The following is a 21,294-nucleotide window of genomic DNA, read 5'->3' as shown; positions in this document are numbered from 1 at the left end:
GGAGGATCTGAGCTCAGGGTGCCGCTGGAGTACCTCAGTCTCCTGTCTCGTGTGTGTACTGTATGCCTTACAGTGGAAATGACGAAAAGGAAAATACACCTAGAAGTGTTTGTTAAAACTAGAACCATGATTCTGGGTCCGGAGAGTTCCATACTGCTGACTGATCCTCCTCCCGGTAGTGCCAGAGCTCACCCAGAACCTAGTGCCTAGAGCTGGAATTTCACCATCCCCCTGGGCTGGCCTGCCCTTTGTTGTCTGAGCAGACCCTCCCTCCAGCTCCCTGTGGGCATTCTTGGAGCCTGGCTGTCTTTGGAGAGCTGCCGGGCATAGGCTGCTCGTGACCCCAGAGCCCGTGTTTCCCCTAAACAAGTGAGGAAGAGTGACAGCTTGCTTGCTTGTGACTATTTGCAAGACACAGATCCCATAACAGGAAATTCCTGCGAGGCCTCTGAATGGGCTGATAACTCCCGGGCCTTGTGGGCTGTTCGCCCTGACGTCATCCTCTCCCAGGCTGTCCCCCAGTCACACAGCAGAGCCTCACAGTCTGCAGGCAACTGGAGGGGAGGGTTTAAGTAAACACTTGCCACTTCAACTCAGAGCAGCCTTAGCGCCTTTTTCCCTCCCCTTTGTACAGGTGGACCTTATATCAGGGGTTCTTGAGGGTTCTTGATTTAACACCTAGAAGCAGTGGAAGGAGCACTGAACTCAGAGTCCAGAGTCCTACATGCTAATTCCCTATGCTTGGGGCTGGGGTTCCTCCAGCTGAGGATGGGAGCTGGTGTGCTATAGACCTCCCTCCCCCGACTCAGCACTGTGAGCCTACTCTTCCCACCCGCACCGTCTCCTCATGGTCTTTCCTGTGTCCTGAGGCTGCTGGTCTGCTGCTGGGCTCCTCACGGCTTCCTAAGGGCCAGGGTCCCCAGAATACTCGCACCAGGCTCCTGATTAAATCCAGTCAGAGCCATGAGGCCTTCAAGCCCTGGTTTGGAATCTTCTTGCGCAATAGAAATGGAAATGTGATCCCATTTAAACAGTATTGGCCAGAATTTATGTTTTTGTAGATCCAGGATTTCATTAATGGTGAAACTTAAATCAATTTAATTATCTGGACTTCTCAGAAGAAATCTCTGAAAGATTTTAGATCCAAAATGAAATTGAATTTTTCTCACCTTTGGAGTCTTTAATTATCATGTGCAATGAGAAAAATGAGGCCTCTGTCGCTGCCGGCAAACCCCTGGCCTGTTGTAGGGCTTGTGAACTCACGATCAGCAGAAATGAAAACTCCTCCATTATATGCTCCCCCTTTCCCCTTACTTACCACCCCTCCCCCCCCAGCAGCTGAAATGTTTATAAAGCCTCTAATAATTAAGTCTGCAAATGACGGCCCTGCTCGAATGTACACCCTACTGGCTCTGGGTAATTGCCTCTGAATATTCGCAGCCTCGTGCTGGGGCTGGGAATGGTTTGGTTCTGGCTGGGCCCGAGGCGGAATGGAGTGTAGGGTGTTTCTTCCACTGGAAAACTGGAACCCAAAAGAGTAAATGTTGGTTGTCTGCACCTTTGGAGCCTGTGTCTGGTTGTGTGGGGTGGCAGTTGGGGTTGGGGGGTAGGAGGGTGTGGGAGAAGAAGCAGGTGAGGGAAGGGTATCAAGAGTAAGCAGCGAGCACGAGGAAGGACAGAGCCGGGTCCTTTGCAGGAGCAGGCAGCCCCAGCCCCAGCCCCATGGCTTTGAACCTGGCCACCACCGCTGGTTGGGCATCCCCAGGCTGGCATCTGCCCACTCGTGTGCCGCTTCCTGCACCCTCACTGAGGAACAAGGAACCAGTGGGGTTTCCCACAACTACTTAGTCTCACTCCCTAAGTGGTGGAGTGTGAGGTGGGCAAACGTTTTATCATAAGCAGTATTTGCTAGCATCTATGAAAAGGAAAATTTAGAGAACAGTACAAAAGCAAAACTTGACTTTAACTGAGCGCAATTTGATCTGGAAACTCACTAAGCAGAAATAAATTTGGATCTCCTCAACTGTGTTATTTTTATAGTCTCTTGCCTGACAGTTACTGTACTTCAAAAGGGAACATATTAAGTCATTTTAATGGTTGTTTCCCCTCTATTGTGCGCCACGAAGAACGTTAGGAGCTTGGAAGAGGGTGGAGGGAAAAGTCTTTCTCACTATTCATTTGACAAATAACGTTTTTTGTTTTTCTGTTTTTTACAATTCTCCCACCAAAGTTTCACCCCCCTCCTACCCCAAATGTACACTAAACCCACTGTGCTTTCTAGGAAATGATGGATTGTGGGATGCTAGGATAGTGATAGAGGTAACTTTTCTCTTGGGTCCCTGCCAGGATTCTGTTGAGTCAAATGTCCCATGACCTTTCTCATCTGAAAATTGGGGAGCCATGGTCATTTCGGGGGAAATGGTCTTGAGCTTTTGACTGCTTCTTTGTCAAGGAGCTAGACCACTGGACAGGTGGTCCTCATAGGTGATGTGTTTAGTTAGGTGGGGCACATGACCGAAAGGAGAGAAGGATCTAGTGCTTTTTCTATAAGCAGGATGGTTCCTGTAGAGAGGTAACTGTATTTTTACACATGCATGTTAATCGAGGATACCATTTTGAATTTGCTTCCTCATGAAGGTATTGGAAAAGCAAAGAAATCTGTTGGGCCCTTTTTATGTAGTGTATAACCTTATAAATGTGTATCAGCGGGCAAAGTAGCTTGATGCAGAAGAAATCGCATTTGGGTTGTACCCGGAAGCTCTACATTATAGTCCCACTTTTCCTGAATTACCCGCCAGTGCTTTGTAAGTTGCTTATTTGACCCTCTGTTTTGTTTTTTAATCTACAAGTGGGGATAAATATAACCGAAGCATAGAATTGCTGGAAAATTCGAACGAACAACATGCATGAAAGCTTCAGGTGTGAAGGGGATGCTCAGCAAAGGGCACCTGCTCACTCTCCTCCCCTAATCCTCACTACTTTTCCTTGTGTTTTCTTTTTAAGATTATTTGTTCTACTGGATACCTCTACTCTACCCCACCCCAACCATACGGGGTTATCAGTTAAAATACACAACACTCACCAAAGTTGGATTTCAAAAGAACAACAAATAATAGTTCTATGTAGGTATGCCCCAAATATTGTGCGGGGACATACATACACAAAACAATTATTTGCTGTTTATATATGTGGTGCCTTGTTTTTTGTTTGTTTCGCTAAATCGAATAGCTCTACCCCTACCCAAAAATTAAAACCTCTTTTTCACAGAAGGGAATGATCTGCGTGTGTGAGGAGGACAGAATGTGTGTGTGTGAGAGAGAGACAGAATGCGTATGTGAGAATGTGTGTGTTTGTGAAACAGAATGCGTGTGTGAGAATGTGTATGTCAGAGAATATGTGTGTGTGTGAGACAGTGTGGTGTGTGTGTATGTGTGTGAGACAGAGAGAATGTGTATGATAAAGAATGTGTTTGTGTGAGAGAGACAGAGAACATGGGTGTGAGAGAGAGTGTGTGTGATAGAGAATGTATGTGTGTGTGTGAGACAGAATGTGTGTGTGAGAATGTATATGACAGAGAATGTGTGTGTCTGTGTGAGAGAGAATATGTTTGTATGTGAGTGTGTGTGTGTGTGTGTGTGTGTGTGTGTGTGTGTAGAGGAGCTGGGATCACTGCCTTTGGTTATGGTCTTTCTGTCTTGGAGCTGGCCACCTGAGGAGCTGCTGAATGGGAGCTTTGTTGGTGGGGGCCCCAGGCTTCCGGTTCATTCTCTGTTGGCTCCACAGGCCAGCTGTGTACTGGTCTGAGCCCAGACCCACCATGAGGTGGAAGCAGCAGGCTAATCCTGTCAGCTGCTGATAACATACCACAAGGCAGGAATTTGCTTTTGTGTTAAGTATTTTAATAGTGTCTACTCTTTCACCTTTCTAGGTCACGTGCTTTTTATGGCTAGCACTGTGTCGGCCTAGCCTCTTTCCAGATGCTTGGAATGGAAATGTCCAATTTATCTGCAGGCTGCCTTATCCTGTTCCCAGGACTGGTGAAGGGCTCTCAGGCGAGCTGGGGAGGAAGTGAGGATTTAGCAGGGAGGTAAGAGAGGAGGCTGTGAAATGACCCCACTCATGCCACTCATAGCTGTGTGACCTTTGGCAAGCCTCTTGACCTCTCTGAGCTTGAGCTTCTTTAGCTGAGAGATGGAGATTATAGCACTGTATAGTAGGAAATACGGTGGAGTTGGCTGGAGGATGAAATCAGTGTGTGCATAGTGTCTGGCATACAGTAGTCCTTAGCGGTCCTGGCAGTTTTCTCCTGTCCCAGCTCCACTGCTTACTAGTTCTGTGACCCAAGGGAAGTCCCTTAACTTCTGAGCTTCGGTTTCCTTCTATATAAAATTGGAACAACTGATAACTTAGCATAATTAGTGCTAATAGTTTGGCTTCTCAGCATCTGAACTCCCTGCCTGTGTTTGAGGAATACCCTGCCGGGTATGCCAGCCTTCCTTCAAGGAAGACAGAAAGCCTGATACTATATTTCCTGCACTTGCAGCTGGGGTGTTGGTGCTGTGGGCCCCTCCTTCCCTCCTTCCCCTGAGGAAATCAGTACAATGAATTTCATGTCTGTGCAGGCGGGTTTTTATATGTTTACTTTATACCCTAAGCAATATAGGCTATTTGCAAAACAGACAATGTTACAAGGAGAAATCAACTAGTCCCCAATAAAGGAGGGTACTTTTACTATGCCTCTGCGGGAAACCAGGAGCTCAGAGGGGGGAAGCTGTGCCCATAGAAGATGGCAGTGTGGTTGCAGCACAGCAGGGAGGAAGGGGGGCAGGCACCCCAGTCCCTGTTCCCACTGTGATCCTGGAGGCTTCCCCCGACCCCTCCGCCCCACCGCCCAGGTATTTCAGTGCCCTGTAGAGGGTGGACTGCTGGTCACGCCACCTGCTTCTAGATTCCAGCCTGTGGCTCTAGCCCTGATCACCAGTGAGGTTTGTGTTCTGGTTCTGCCCCACCGGGATGTTCATCTCATTTTTTAACTCTCCTGTGTCCTTTTCTCCTGCTGCACTCCTTGAATTAAAAAAAAAAAAAAAATCATTATGTAAAAGTAATGTATTTTCATTAAAGATCTGAGAAGTATATGAGGATTATTATTTTTCCAGAAATTTTCTACAAATTTACCAGTAGTTAGGTGTGTTTCAGTAGACTCATACTTTATATATTGTTGTGCGTCTTTGTTGTCTTTGTTCACTGCCTCAGTGTGTCTTAGCCATCCTTACACCTAACTCAGTATTTCTGTAGTAAGCATTGCTAGTCTCCCCAAAAGGAAAACTTCTAACATACACAGAAGCAGACAGAGTCACGTAGTCCGCCGAGCGCTTTGATATTACTGTGTTCATGGAGCTTCAATGATTAGCGGCCCTCAGCTGCGCTGGTTTCCTCTGTGCCCCCAGCCTCTCCTCTTCCCCCTTTTCTGCCACCTCCGTTATTTTGAAGCTAATCCCAGGCAGCATATCCTTGCATCTGTAAATGTCATTTTTAATCTGTTCTTTCTTTTTTTCTTTTTTTTTAAAGTATCCTCTCTGCCGTTGCTGGGTCTGGACTGAGGAGAGTTGTGTGAACTCATGGTGTCATTTTGTCTTCAAGTTCCTCGGTCTGAAATCAATTTGTATGAGGGAGGAAAATGGATAGGCAGGGCTCTGACATCTAGCCAACCAGCGTTTTCCGTCTCTCTCCAGATTGTCTCATGTCAGGCTGTTATTTCAACAGTCACGTCTGGAAAGGTTGACACTGATATAAATTCAGGTCCACTGTTCACTGGGCATGAATCTGCTTTAGGAGGGAGCCCTACCACCACCGTCATTTCAGGTAGTAACTTCTCTTTTTTTCCTCTGACACCCGAAAATGAATTTCTTGGCTCTTGTTCTCATGGTTTTTTTCTTTTTTAAATTAACCAAGATCGAACCTGTCAGTTTCTATTAGAGTTAAATCTGAGTAACAGAGAAAAAAGGCTGCCACCTTTTACAGTAGTGACTGAGAAAGAAGCTGAGTGTTTCTTCACTCTTGGGGCATTGGAAGGCCGGCCTGCTTGGCAGAGCCTGTGGGATCTGGAGGCTGTGACCGAGGCCCTACAGAATTCCTAAAAATAGAGGAGGTAGACCTAAAAAATTTCCCCTGTGAGGTGGTGGTTCTTTAGTCACACCATTGGGAAAACGTGTTTTAAAATGGAAAAGATGTACACAGAAGCCCCACAGTGGAATTATGGTCCCTAATGTAAGGTGATTATGAATGGACTTGTGACCTGTCGGCTGGCTATGTCGTTATTCTCGATTTTCATTGGGCTCATCAGGCGCGTGAATGACACGATTAGGTACTTAGAGTTTATGAGGTTCAGAAGACATGTGCCTGCTTTCAAAGCCATTGCCACGTGAAGGAGGTGGGGCAGGTAAGATTCAGGGAGGCTTCAAGGGCAAGTCAGTCCTGTTACTTAGGGGTCTTCCTCAGACGAGCCACAAAGATGCCTTGCTGCCGGAACTGTGAACGTCACCATGTGGCATATACATCATTCTGGCTTAATATGCTGCCTTCAGAATCCCAAGGGGTGTGTGTGTGTGTGTGAGTGTGTGTGTGTGTGTGTGTGTGTGTGAGAGAGAGAGAGAGAGAGGAGTGAGATGTTTCTTTCTTCTGAAAGGCTTTTTGAAAGGGTGGTGGGATCGCTGTATGGGCAGAGCCTCCAGGAGGACCCTAGGATGGACCAGGCTGTGTGCACTAGAGTCTCCCTCAGTAGGCTTTTGCTGAGACTCTGGCTGAGCAGTAGAGAGAAACTAGACCCTGTCTCTCAGAGGTTGCTGCCTAGCTGGTGGGACCACCTCCCCACATCATTCTACTGGGAGGTGGGCTCCAGACAGGTGTTCTCAACTGAGACCCAGCAAAGGATAATGGGCCGAGAGGACTGTCCCTGTTTGCATTACTAGAACATGTTTCTTTTGCCAATGAAGCCTCTCATTGAGAGACCCTCATTTACAATCCAGGCAGGAAAAAAGACTCATCTATAAGTGTCTTCTTTGAGGTGGGTGTAGAGCAAAAGAACATAGTTGAATCGCAGTGGCACATGTAGAAGAGGGATGTTCTGTGACAGACAGTGTGTGGAAAGGACAGTTGAGCATGGCTGGCTGCAGGTGGGGGGGAATTAGAGGGTGCCTCTGCAGCCACCACAGGCGCACATTTCAGCTGCGTTTCTGACCTAAGGGAACTGGATAGTCAGCCTCCAGGCCCTCTGCCTCCAAGTTAGCTGCAGAATTAGCCACTGCAGAAATAGCAAGCTTTCAAACTGGACTTGAGTTTGAAATGAACACCTTACCTCCTCCACCTGCACTGGGTGCCTTCTTTAAAGGAGCCGTTTACTGTTGGTGATAGAGCGCCCCTATAATCTGCTTAAAGTTGGCAGAACTGACCCCTCACTATTAAGGAGCTGCCCACAGGAGCACTTTGCTCCAGGGACTCAGCCTTCCCAAGTGTCTCCATCCTCAAGAATTTTTTCTCATTACTCATAAAAGAGGAAGCTTTTTAGGAACTAGAATTGCTTTCTGTAGAACAGTTTGCCTGAACATTTGGTATGTCCTCACTGCTGCTGATGAGCACTCATTATGAGGCTACTGGTCCTCATGGGCTTCCAGAATTGGGAAGTCCCAGAGATGCTCATGGGGCCTCATTACTGTCAGTCAGTGTGGTGTGAGGCACTGGTGCACTTGACTGCTTCTCTGCCTCCACTCGATTCCCTGTAAGGAAACACTGCCACCCTTCATAAAATGAAGCCTCCTACCTGCACAGAGTCAAAGCAAGGGAAACCCTTTCCTGATGCTGGGACCATTTTATCTTCTTTGACCCAAGACTCCTGAACTGGGAACTGTAAAGAAGACAATACAATTGTAACATTCTACTTGGCTTGGCAGCAAATGAGATTTGTGTGTTCTTCATGGGACTGTAGTTCATTGGTATTCAGCTTCCAGGGAGTCTGGGAGCTGCATATATGGGTGCCTGCTGGTCACCTGCAAAGACCAGACCGGAGGAGCCCCACTCTCTGGTCCTTGTGCCATGTCATACTCAAGACCATATAGAGGTGAGCGGTGGTTTTATATAAAATTGTAAAATGAGGGGGATTGGGTATGCTCTCAAAGGGGGATCATTCGGTGAATATAGCTTATTGTAACAGGCACAAGAAGAGACTGTCTGTGATTCAGAAAGTCAGGATACAGGCTATCACAGTTTAGTTTCAGGTAATGCCTCCAGGAAGTAATACAAGGTTTTGAAGATTTAGAAATGGATTGTGAAAGAGAAGGAGGGAAAAAAATGACTGAAACCCCATCTGTGTCCTGGACCTTGACTGGTGTTTCTGATGTTTTCATTTGTTTTGCATGAATATGGACCCCATGCTGCCAAATCTTCTGATTTCCACCCCCGACCCAGGGAAGCCAGAAATCTCTGTTGTTAATGTTAAAGCTTCTGATCTTTAAATTTTGACAATTAAGCAAACAGCCTGCTAGCTAAGCCAAACTGTGGTGTACCGGATCGAGCCCAAGAACTGCCCAGTGGAGACTTTGAGTTTAAACATTCACTAAGGCAAAAATGGATGAAATGCTTTTACCAGTTTGGCCTAGACCTTCTGAAGACTTTGGTTATCTGGTCCTTGGATGCTGATGGCCACAGTTTGGGGTGCTTAAACTTTCTTTTTCTCAGATGTCTTCTCCTATCACTTGACGTAGTTGGTTTTGATTGGTAATTTAAAATTCCATCAGATGAGGGCGCCTGGGTGGCTCAGTCAGGCGCCCGAGCGTCTGCCTTCAGCTTAGATCATGATCTGAGTCCTGGGATCAAGCCCCATGTCGGGCTCCCTGCTCAGCAGGGAGTCTGCTGCTCCCTCTCCCTCTGCCCCTTCCCACCATTCATGCTCTCTTTCATTCTCTTTCTCAAATAAATAAAATTTTTAGAAAAAAATTCCATCAAAAGTTTTTCTAACTAGCCTCAGACTCACTCAATAATAACGTGTCAAGGTCAAGCACAATTCTTGTGCAGAAATATAATTTTGGAAGAAAATATTAAGATCCCCAGACTTAACCATTTACCAGAACTGGCAACTACTTTAACCGCACCGTGTATTAGAACACCTTTAAACTCCTCTTGTGTCTGCAGATGCCTTTGGGAGATTGGAGGGAGGGAGGAAGGGAGGGAGAGAAACAACAGGGAAGAGGGAAGGGACAGGAGAGGTCTGGGAGCCGTGTGGCCGCTGCCTGCTCAGTGCCTCATCTCACCTCCTGTCTGTTCAGTGCTGCCTCACGAACAAGCTGGGGCGGCACCAGACCCATGGAGACCCCAGTCCCAAAGCTTGCTGCCTGCTTTGGCGTGGTAGTGAGACATCATCAACAGCACCCAGAGTGGCCTCTTGGATGGTCCATCTGGAGAGTCTTCTCCCTGCTCCTCGAGTCACAAATACTTGTATTTCTCATGGACAATTAATTGGTGTCTCCTTCTGTACAACCAATTAGATGTCCTTTTCTTCAGTTGCCTAATAGAAAATATAGAGCCACACATGTGGGATGCCTATATCAAGCTCTCTAGGGGATGCATTTTGGCATCTTTGCTAGCTAAGAGAAATTCCTCCTGGAACAAAATTGGGGATAACATTCAAAGGAGAGGAAAGAAGGAGGGTAGGGAGGAAGATGTGTGCCGTCTTCACTAGGCCCTCCCACTAACGATTCCATTTTCTAGATCTGCCTGACTACAGTAAGTAATGGTAAACATCATGAGAGGAAGAACAGCATGGGTGCAGTGAACGTTTAATTTCCCCATGAAATTATTGTTTAAGCTACAACCCTTCATGTGTGGAAAGGGGACACTATTGATAATTACACTAGGACGAGTGTGAGCCAGCCCTGTCCTGGACCACCCCAGGATGTGTCCTCATCTTGCACTCAAACTGGCTGAGGAGGGAAGGACAGAGGGAAAAGGATGGGGGTTGGGGGGGTGGGCTGGTACAGGGCAGGGCAGCCGGGAGGGCTGAGGTTCCTGGAGTCAGAGATGCTGCTGACGTGGGCAGCAGTCTGGACCCATCACCTGCTGGAACCAGGAAGGGGGTGTTGCATCATTCTTGGGCTGGCATTTGGCCTTTGACTGGCCTTTCCAGGCGAAGAGGGAAAGCGCCCCATGTCAATAAATGTGTCTCACCATGCCTGCCCCCTGCATCTCCGGGTAGCCCACGTGAGCCCCCGATCTGTAGTCTGGCCCTGTGTTGAATGGGCAAATTGGACTTTCCGTGTGGGCTGGTACTCATGCCTTGTGGAGGCTGATTTGCTGCATTGGAGAGCCCACCCCTGGGATCTGGCCATAATTCTGTGCAGAAGGAGTCAAGGGAAAGAAGCATAGGCGAGGCGACGGCCTCTCAAAAGTGTAAATGCTTTGTGTTCACCGTTGAGTTTTGGCAGGTCTCAAAATTCCCAAGAGCCCTCAGTGCGCATTAGCTGCCTGTCAGAGCCTCACTCGGGCTGCGCCCCTGCAGCCTGTGATGGGAAGGCTGACCCTGTGCTTCCGGGCACGCTGAAGGGCGTAAACACACTCATAGCAGGGGGTGCTCTCCTCCCCAGATGAGGGTGGAGGGCTCAGAAAATGGCCCCAGTGCCTTCCAGGTGGGCTTGACTGTAGGTCTGGAGCAGAATCTCCAGAAGCTGCCAGGGGCCCCGTGTGGGAGAGATCAGTGGGGGCAGTAGGGGAAGGCAGCACAGCCCATCTCTGGGAGGGGGAATGGAAACTCGGGCCCCCGCTGCTGATTTGCTCCTATGGCCCGGCCTTGATATTAGCAAGATGGAGAAGACCATGGGCCATGCATGTGAGCTGGGCCTCAGTCCGGGCTCCTTTGGGGGAGGTGGCTCTTTTCCCTCATCTGGGTTTCTCCAAGCTAATGTGGGGGCTAGCAGCTCAGTCATGAAGAATTCCACAGGCATTCGTTGAGGGTCTGCTCAAAACCGGTCTTGGTGGATGAGTCCCAGGCCCTGCCGTCAGGAGTGTACAGCCTGGAGAGCCGGCCCCACCAGCAGCTGAGGGTTGGAGCAGCCTAGAAAACCCCCTGTAACAGGGTCTGTGACCGCACTTCCTTAACTTAGAGCTACCTCCAGACCTGGCTTCCTCCTTGCTCATTCTGACCCTGGGGGACTGGCTTACCTCTCCATGTGCCACACTGTTTCTGCCTCTTAGAAGCTCATTGGCCAGCCTGTCCACTTGGCTTTCAGTTTCATTTATGATGAACAGACTCTTGGATGACTCTCAGTGATGTGTTTTGCAGCCAAGGGACAGCCTACCCCATCCCTGTCCCCAAATTAACTTCACAGGCTCTCAAACTCTTTTGAGCACCTACCCTATGCTAGTAGGCATTGTGCTAATTCTAAAGCCACTTTGACCACCAACTCAGGGACCTCTGCAGTCTGCCCCTACCTTTCACCTTCTCCCAGCAGCTCTACTGTGCCTTTTGTCTCAGCCGTACAGAACCTCAGCTGCCTCCCAGACAGGTACCTCACTCACACGTGGGACCTTTGGGTATGCTGTCCCTCCATCCTGCCCTTCTGTTTATCATCCTCATCCTTCAGGCCACCATTGTTGAAAAGCCCCCCTGGGGCCCTCCGTGGTCCCAGCCGTACCCACAGCTTCTCAGCTCTGACTGCTCTGAGATCATGTAGCAGGTCATGACTTAGAGGACAGGTATTTCCTATGTACACCGGGGGACAGGGCTTTTGACTACTAAAACATTGTCATTTCCTCCAGCCTCACAAGTCCAGCTGGGACAAAGGTCCCACGTGTGAGTGAGGTACCTGTCTGGGAGGCAGCTGAGGTTCTGTACGGCTGAGACAAAAGGCACAGTAGAGCTGCTGGGAGAAGGTGAAAGGTAGGGGCAGACTGCAGAGGTCCCTGAGTTGGTGGTCAAAGTGGCTTTAGAATTAGCACAATGCCTACTAGCATAGGGTAGGTGCTCAAAAGAGTTTGAGAGCCTGTGAAGTTAATTTGGGGCCTTGGACTGGAGCCCTTCCTCCAGCCATTATCCAGCTCTGGTCCTCTTAAGAACATCTTGGGTTATTTTTAAATAATGGCATGAAGGATCAGGGGGAAGTAGGGGGAACTGACCTGTAGCCATAGGGATGAAGCCAAATCATTAGTTTTTCTGGAAATATATATGCTCTTATTGTACTCTGGAGATAGACTAGAATGTTGGGAAATTGTCCGAGCTTGAAGTCAGAGGTGGGTGGACTCCTTGTTCCACTGCTTCCTAACCATATTACTTTGTATAATGTACTTAAAGCTTCAGTTTTTCATCTGTGGAATGGGGGTGCCTCTAGCGTATTGGTTATAAAGTGATTTCTGCCCCCCCCCCCACCTCGTGGCCTATTTGAGATACATAACTCACCTATGCTTCATAGATTACAAACTGCAAACTGTGTACACCAACCCGGGGTTGAGGATTTTTAGAAGCACCGGTGCTGAAGCGTGTCAGGCTTCCCCTTGTAATGTGCCTGTCCCTCCACTTTCCCTCTGTGGTGTGTCCCAGAAGGGTCACACCCCACTTTCTCTCTCTTTGCTTCCTCTTGTCACTTGAGAGCCCCTTGTGTGCCCCTGCTTTTCCAGGCCAGCCGATGGTTCCGCTTCCTCTGCAGCCTGGCAGCCTGCAGTCATTGTGCGGGATGACCCAGGGCTGCCCGCTGCCAATCCTCCATTAATGGACAGCCTCACGTGACTTGATCAAGTTGAAGTCTAAGCACCTCCTTCTAGACACTTGTCCCCCTGGGGCCTTTCTCATCTGGAGAACCTGTCTTCTGGATCCAGACTCGGTGTGCTTAAGATCTTATCATCCCATGCCACTTCCGTTCCAGAGGCAAAGAATAAGGTATTTGCTTTCTTGGGCCTCCCTTTGGTCCTTTCTTGTTCACATGTGAAGTCGCCACACCTGTTGACAGACATGCTAATGGCTGACACCTGAGCAACTCAGGAGGGCCCTGCAGGCCACGGGCCATGAGCTCCCCACTGCGGTGTCTTTGTTCCTGCCTGTGGTTATGACAGTGCTGCGTTCCCTCAGGGTCGAACCACGCTCAGTTGTTGTAAGTTAGTTTTATATCTGTTCCTTGTGCGAACTCAGCAAAGGAGGAAGGCAGGTAGTGTTTTCCCATTTTGTAGAAGAGACTGCACTTGGGTAGGTTAAATTTGCCCAGGTCACCTGGTCATTTCTAAGCCTCGGGTCCTGGGCTCGTGTGCCCTGCCTGTCTTCTAAGCACCTGAGATCCTCCGGGGATGGCTTCTGGCCCCTGGCTTTATAGTTCCTGAGCTATGAAACAATCAAGATAGAGAGGTTTTGCAGCCTCGTACTCAGCCACCTCACAGCCTGGGTCACCGGGTTCCCCTTTTTTGGGGATTCATAGAATAGACTTCCATGTTAAAGACAATGCCGATCTTTCCATGAAAACATTTCCGATGACTCAAGTTCCTGCTTCGGGGTCCAAACTCCATAGAGATTGCCACAGTCACATTTGGGCAAAGGCTGGATTTCTGCTCCAATGTGTGCAGGTCCTTCCAGCAAAATGGTTTTATCACTTTTTCTCGCAGTACAGTGACCTCCCTGGTGATGCTGTGATGAGTGTGTCATGAACGAGTCTGTTCTTAGGGTTTTTAATCTTTGGGGAACCTCAGTTGTGTAGGTTTTAGTGTGAATTGTGTCCAGGCAGACTCCTCAGGGCTTTGACACCAGAGAGGGAATGGTTTTAGTTATTAGAGGACATGGCCTGCCTTTTTTTTTTTTGATAGGTCTGCAGCCTGACTTGGGTTAGAATTTCTCTCGTGGTTTTGGAAGTGTTAGAGTACTATCTTCTGCCTGCCTGCCTTCCATCCATCCCTCTACCCATCATCCCTCTAAGATGACGGGAAAGATATACTATGGGTTTGTTCCTTTGAGTCTGATGAGTTTCAGTACCTACCCCTTAACTTACAGAAATCCCATCCTGCTGTTTATTACAACAGCAGCCTGTTTCTACTGGAGTGTCTTTCCCATGAGTCTTGGCCTCCTGGTGCTGAGCCTGTGACCTGGGTCTGGAGCCAGTCTGGGGTCCCCAGGGAGATGTGGAGGTGCTCAGTGTGTCATCAGCTCTTGGAACCATCTGCTCTTTGCCTCTGTCCTCTCCCCGAAATGCTGGACCAGCATTCTTCACCCTGCTGAAGGTTTTGTTTGATGCAGAGATGGAGAGGCAGACCTGGCTGGCTTTTGTCAGCCTTAGTTTCTTCCTTTATAAAATGAGAACGATGGATTGGAATGTCTTTCCTAACTTTAACAGATTCTATTTAATTAACTGCAGAATCTCAGGGATAGGAGAGACATCTGGGGGCATCTTTTCTCCTGTCTGATTGCCCTCCCCCAACATCTCTGACTTACCAGGTTTCAGCTTGATTACCTCTAACAGTGGGGAACTTGCTACCTACAAAGCAGTCCATTATTTTGTTTTTGGACAAATTCATTGGCATGTTTTCCTGTGTATCAGATTTAAACAATCTGCTTCCCTGTGGTTCCTACTCATTCTCCCCACATTTGTACTCTGGGGCCACACAAAACGTGCATATGTAACTCTTCCTCACAGAGGTCCTTCTGATACTCAGATTTCCAGAGAGACTCTCATTTCCCTTGAGTCCTCTTTTGTGTGGGCTCATAGCTCTTCCGTCACACACACCCCTGCTCTTTCCCCTAGGGATAGGGTTTTACTTCTGAACTTCAGCAAGTAGGAACTGTGAGTGGAAGGCCTTCCCTCTTGGCACAGGCACCAAGAGGCAGGAAGAAGTCCTCTCTGGAGCAAGGCAGGGCAGACACACATTTCTTACCTGGGAATACAGGGCCCCATTCATAGCTTTCACTCTGTCCCCCTTAGCCTCCCGAGGGCTGACTTTGTTCAGTGCAGGAACACACCGTGCAGACTCTGTGGGGCCTAGTCTCCAGCCTCGCTCTGTGTACACGGCTCAGAAATGTAACATGATAATCAGCGAGGGTCGTGTTCTTGTTCAGGGTACCGGGGCCAGCATGGTTCTCAGGGTGTCTGGGGCTATGAGAAGAAGAAAGGGACAGAAGAAGAAAGCTTTGAGATAGCCAGTATCTGGAAGAAATGTTTGAGTTCGTTGGGAGTCGCCTGGCAGGTCCTTGACAGCAGCAACCAGCCAGAGTGTGGCCGCAGAGACCATGTGCTCAGGCGTGCCCTCCTCCCTTGTCTTCTCCCCATCTCCATTTGAAGGAAAAATAGGATATTTTCCATGGCTGTGTCACTGCTCCTGGCTGGTGGGCTGGCTTGGCCATCTCACACTACAGAACTAACCTGAGATGGGTGTTAGCAGCTCCCACCAGGGAGGCAGAAGTTCTGTCCATCTTTTCCAAAACTTGGTGCACCAAAGAGCTGCCTCTGCTTCTTCCCGCCAGTCTGGGGGCAAGAGGGTACCTGTACCTTCCAGGTTTCCTGCCCAGTGTGGGCAGTGCATTTTTACGTCTGCTAGCTCTAAGGGCCTCTGCTGCCTGGAGATTCTTGACCGCTAGAATTCATGGCCATGGGGCCTTTATCATAGCCTTGGGTGGATTTCTCTGTGGCTGCTTGGAGAACATACTGCCTCGATTAAAAATTAAATTTTCTATTGGAATAAAAACGAACCCAAACCCTAGATATCTCTGGTGTATGTCTGGGTGGGTCAGCAGGGGCTTCGAGCAACTGGAGCACAGAGCTGTGGTGCAGAGCGGTTCACTGCAGTGGCTCTCAGCGTCCTCCGCGCCGGGCTTGCTAGGAGGTTCTGGGGAGCGGGGGGTCCTAGTGCTGGCCAAGAGGAGGGGCCGAGCCTCTACTGGGGGAAGCTGGGTCACATCCTTCCTGTCTCTCAGAATGGGGCTGAGGGTGATGCAGCCCTCATGGGCAGGCCACGCTCCCAGGCTGGGGTCCGTGTGCCTGGGGTTGAATGCTGGCTCTGCCCGTCACCACCTGTGTGACCTTGAGCAAGCAGTCTAGTCTGATGGGGTCCTGGCATGATCTGGAAAACAGAAACTTCCTTGTGGGGGTGGGGCTCGGGAGACTGAATAAGTTTGTATTTGTTAAGTGCCTGGAACGACAGCCGGCACAAATGGTGAGTGTGAGTACTGGGAAAGTAAGGAACGCAGTTGTGTCAAAATATAGTGCCTCCTGGTCACCGTCCACCAAGAATATGCACCCGAGAGCCTTTGAGATACCAGCTCAGCTGCCCATAGGTGATTCAAATATGGAGCATTCCCCACATGAGGCTGAAAATCGCATTTGCCTGACATAGGCACACTCCTTCAGAGTGTGGTACTGAGCCATTGCTCCTGGGGTGCTTTCTCCAGAAAGCCTTTAGTCCCCCATGTGCCTACACCTCCTGCCTAACTCTCGGACACCTGTTGGATGCACCGGCTTTTTGTCTTCTTCCTGCTTTGGGAGAAAGGTCCTACCCTTCTTTTCCTTCCCCAGAGCTGACAAAGCTGTCCATCTGCAGATGGGGCTGCCAGGACTCCGGTGTCATTCAGGAAATGTTAATTTTCCATCCTCCTCAGAGCCTCCCAGCCTGGCAGCCACCTGGCTGCTCAGTGGGACATTTAGCCGCTTCTTCCTTCCCATTGTATGCTCCTCCATCCAGCCGGTTCCTCATCTGCACGTCCTTACTCCATCAGGCTCCCGGACCACACTGGTCTACACAGCAGCCCACCTCCTCCACTCCAAGCACATCTCTTTGGGTACAGTGCTGTCAGTTTCAGTTTCTCTAGAACCCAGGTGGAAGATGTGGTCTACGGAAAGGGGCTGTTTCTTGTCCTTATTTAACTAGGAAATCCCGTCCGTCAGAAGAAACGAGTCTCTAGAAAGAGAATTTTTCATGGAATCCAGCAAACCGAATTACAGTCTTCCTGCAGTCTCCTCAGGGCTGAGCTGCGAATCACACTGTGTGTCTCACAGAGCTGTTTCAGGATCTGAGGATCTGAGGAAACCTTACAGGGCCACGTACGATTCTGGAAGATGATTTTTATTACTGGATTCGACACATGCAACTCCCGGATGGTGGGGGCCAGCTGCCAACCTCCAGGTCAGCAAGTAGTGGCAGAGCGCGGAGTCACCCCTCGGCCCTGTGGTTCTGACCTGGTACCTCAGGAAGGCTGGGTGTCTCACTCTTCTGGCTCCATCAGGCTGATTCTGTTCCTGTGCCTGTTTTATGGGTGAGGAAGCAGACATAGAAAGGCAAACTTGCATGCTCAGGGTGTCCTACCCTGTGATTGTGGAGCCTGAGTTCAAATCTATGGACTGCTCTTAATCACTGTGCTGCCCTGGCCTGTGCCCACTTAACAGAATTGGCCCCAAGTCACAAAACTAGAAAATGGAGGCTCCAGGCCTCTAGCGTAATCCAGCATTCGCTCTACTGTTCTGCAGAGCTGCATCGTTTGCATTGAAAATCACCTGCGTAGGTCAGGGCCACCGGTCAGCACTTACCACAGAGTTTTGCTGTCTGCCTCCTGCTCTGCCACTCCAGCCTTCCCCACCCTGTGCTCTGAGAACGGTCTTCCCCGGAGGAGGTTCTCATTTCTTAGTTGGAATTGTTGCTGCACTGCTGGCTTGTGGCCACAGCAGGGGAGAGTGGGGGAAAGTGTCTTCTTGCAAACCGAGTGGAGCTTTCTGAAGATGCATTGTCTTGCCACAGCACATTCGAAGCCCTTCCCTGTGACTGCTGATTTGTGCATTTTGCCGGAGTTGGCAAACACAGCCATGCCGTCGTTAGCTGAGGGCCATCCATCGGAGTTTGCTCTGGGACAGCTTGCTGAGAAGCCAAGGCCTGCCCTTGCCTGGAGGGTGCTGATGAAATGCGGGCCTGGGACTGAGAAATTGACCTGCCTTATAGACAGCGAGGCAGAGCCCATGCCCTGAGGGCAGTGACCTGTTTCCCTTTTGTGGGGAAGACAGCGTGTTTGGAAATGGGTGGGTGTGGGGAATGAGGGGTGAATGAGACCTCATCCAGCTGGTCGGGATTCTGATGCTAGGCTGATGGAGCAGCGTGAGGGCTGGATCTTTGGTAATTAGGTTGCCTGGGACAGAGAGAAGCTGCTTCTCCCCGCTGTGGAGGAGGACGGGCTGATGGGACAGGCCCGCATAAGGGAGAACACGCACTGTGTCCATTTCGGAGGGTGGGCTGCAGGGTGGGGGCCGGCTGGCATACCTGAAGGGTGGCACCCAAATGTTACTACTTGCAAACTTGCGGGCCTGGGGCTGTGCTCTTGTATTTGCAGGTCCCAAGTCGTGCAGACCCTTGGGGATCCTGCAGCCCTGGGACCCTGCCTTCCTTCCTTCCCTGTATCTTGGAGGACCAAGCAATACTTAGTTTGATGTGAAGGCCCCTTTGATCTAGCTTCAATCTGATCTTTCAGATGCACTACCCTGCACTCCCTGAAACTGTATGTACAGTGAGCCGTGTGTGGGCATTGGTGGCTTTTGTTCAGATTCGCAGAGGTACTGGCCTTGGGTTCTGTACCCCAGATTGCCTTTTGCCTCCGTTCCCCTCTTCCTGCCTCCAAAGCTTGGCAGATGCTGATTCCTTAGCTGGGCGTGCCCCTCCCCAACTCCTACTGTTGAAATCCTCCTTGTTCTGTAAGCTGAGCTCAAGTTAGCTACTTCTACCATGAGCCCTCCCCTGAGCCACACTCTAGCCCTCAGCTGGAATCCCATCTCCCTTTCCCTTTGTTCATGAAGCTCTTTGCTTAGGCTCTGTTGTCTCCATGGCTTGATGGCCAAGTCCAAGGTCCATTGTTACCCATCTCTATACCTTTCACTCCCAGCCCCTCTCTACCTAGCAGTTGCTTAATGACAACAGGCTGCACCGTCCCCGTCTGTTGAGCAGAATCATTGTTGCTTCTAAGTCAGCCGTAGAGTCCTCTCTAAAGGTGCTCGTGGGTAAGCCCTCCCTGTTAGCAGGAATGTCGGAGCTGTACCCGGCCGTCCTCAGAGTGGGACCCCGAGATCCACCCAGAGTTCCCAGGAGTTGAGTGCATCAGACTGAGTATTTGCTGAGGTTGACAAAAAGGCAGGAGAGAGATACAAATGGCCAAAAAGCACATGAAAAGATGCTCAGCCTCCTTAGTCATCAGGGAAATGCTGCTCGCTGCCACAGTACGATGTTCACAGCAGCATTCATCCTAACAGCCGAAAGCTAGAAACAGCCCACATGTCTATCAACTGACGAAGGGATAGTCAAAATGTGGTATATTCATATACTGGAATATTTTTTGGCCATTTTAAAAAGGAGCAAAGTTCTGACAAGCTACAATGTGGAGGAAGCTGAAAACATGATTCTAAGTGGAAGAAGCTGGTCACAAAAGACCACATAGTCTCTGGTTCCATTTACATGAAATGTCTGGAATAGGACCAAATGGTTGCTTTGGAATGGTTTGGATGTTTGGAATGTGGGAGCTGATGGCTGAAGGACACAGAGTTTCCTTTTGAAGTGGTGAAAACATTCTAAAATTGATGGTGGTGATCGTTGCTTGACTCTGTGAATATAGTAAAAACCATCGAATGGGTGAACTGTATAGCAGGTGAATGATATGCTGATCAAACTGTTAACAGCAACAATAAAAAATAAGGTGGGAGAAGTTATCTTGCTGCAAGGGAAGTGGAGACTTTAGTGTATGTGCTAAAGCCTTTTTTTTTTTTTTTCTGGAAGGAGACATCTTTTAAGGCCACCGGCTGACAGGGCTGGCATACCCCCCTTGCCCCCGTACAGTATTTTTCTCCCAAATGGAGGAAGCACCCGTACAGTATTTTTCTCCCAAATGGAGGAAGCAGAAGTACTGATAGATCTGTATAAAGCCCCCCCCCCTTTTTTTTTTAAAGGATGAAGAGTTTTATTTCATTTTTATGATTTAGCTGCCCTTTTACTTTCCAAGAGAATTAAAATGACTTGGCTCGCATTTGGATTTCCTTGGCCCCTGGGACAGGACAGCACTGCTCATCTTTCAGTGTTGGTGCTGGTTTTTATTCATTTAGTCAGTCATTCATTCTTTCACAGCAAACATACGTTGTCTACCAGTGTTTTAGATTCTGAAGAGACAGAATTGAAAGTCTCCACTTCTGGTGCAGTGGGGAAAACATTTAAGGGAGCAAGTAATGGACCTGTGTTGTTATGGGGGCTTGGCCAACATGTGGGAGAGGCCCCGAACTCAACTGGGGGTCCTCAGGGAGGGCTTCAGGAAGAGGTCACTTATCAGAAGAGAAGTAGGCATTGGGTGACCAGGAAGAAAGGACATTTTAGGTCATGAGAGCTGCAGGGACAGCATCCAGGGTGCTTTGTGGGGGCACTGTGAGAGCTCAGTGCAGGATGCCAAGGGGAGCAGGGAAAGAATCAGACACAGAACCCCTTGTAAACCACATAGAGCATCTGGGCTTTATCTGGTAGTGGGTGGGTAGGCCTGGTTTCCCCTTCCCTTTCAGAAGATCAAGCTGACTGCATGATGGAGATCAGATTGCAGAAGAGTAAAGACGTGAACGCCCGGGGTGGGGATGAGATTTAAGAAGAGGGAGGTAGTAGGTAGGGGGAAGATGCTACAGGTCAGGGATGCCATGAGGGGTTCTATCTGGGACATCCCGGTGGGTGGTGATGCCTGTATGTGAGCTATGATGTGCTGGTTGGCCCTTTGCCTCCTGGGGGAGCCATACAGAGCGATCAGTCCTGGACCACATGCTAGAAAGTGACAGGTATTCCTGGATCCACCGCCGGCCAGTGGTGTGGCCACACGCTTCCCGGCTTCACTGGTCCTGTCCTGGCTTCCAGGTCCTTGCAAGCCTTGGGATCCTGCACTACTGTCAACTCTAGTTTCCCTGGCTGTCTGTGCATGAGGGTGCGTTTGCTGGTCTTCAAGCTCCCTTCCAGCTCTGATTCTCTCTTGTTCTTCACGGTGGGAGACGACACATTCGCACGGTCCCCCACTTTGATGGTTTACATAACCACTCCAGAGATGCTTCAGAATTCATTTCTCATCATCTCTTCACTGTTTGAGAATTCTAGGAGCTTAGGTGTGGGTTTTGCTGTTGTGCTTGCCTTCCCAAACCCTCTCTTTCAAGCACTAATCTCTGAACATTTGGATTTACTGGGGAGCTGTGTCGGAGAAGGTTTTCCAAAAGCAAAGGCTCTTCTAGAAGGCGACGCCCATCCGGGCTACTTCGCATTTTTCCCCACATTTACGTCTGAGGCCCTCTTCATTTAATT

At 49.4% G+C, this 21,294-nt stretch overlaps 1 protein-coding gene across 2 annotated transcripts in view; it reads left to right on the top strand.

The window, feature by feature from the left end:
- Window positions 1-21,294, top strand: part of XXYLT1 (xyloside xylosyltransferase 1) — a 156,531-nt gene that overhangs the window by 90,121 nt on the left and 45,116 nt on the right. The window lies entirely within an intron of this gene.

The sequence above is a fragment of the Mustela nivalis genome (genome assembly GCF_964662115.1).
Source record: "Mustela nivalis genome assembly, chromosome: 1".
Taxonomy (NCBI): domain Eukaryota; kingdom Metazoa; phylum Chordata; class Mammalia; order Carnivora; family Mustelidae; genus Mustela; species Mustela nivalis.
Note: the sequence above shows the minus strand (reverse complement) of the source record. Positions and strands in the feature narration are given on the sequence as shown.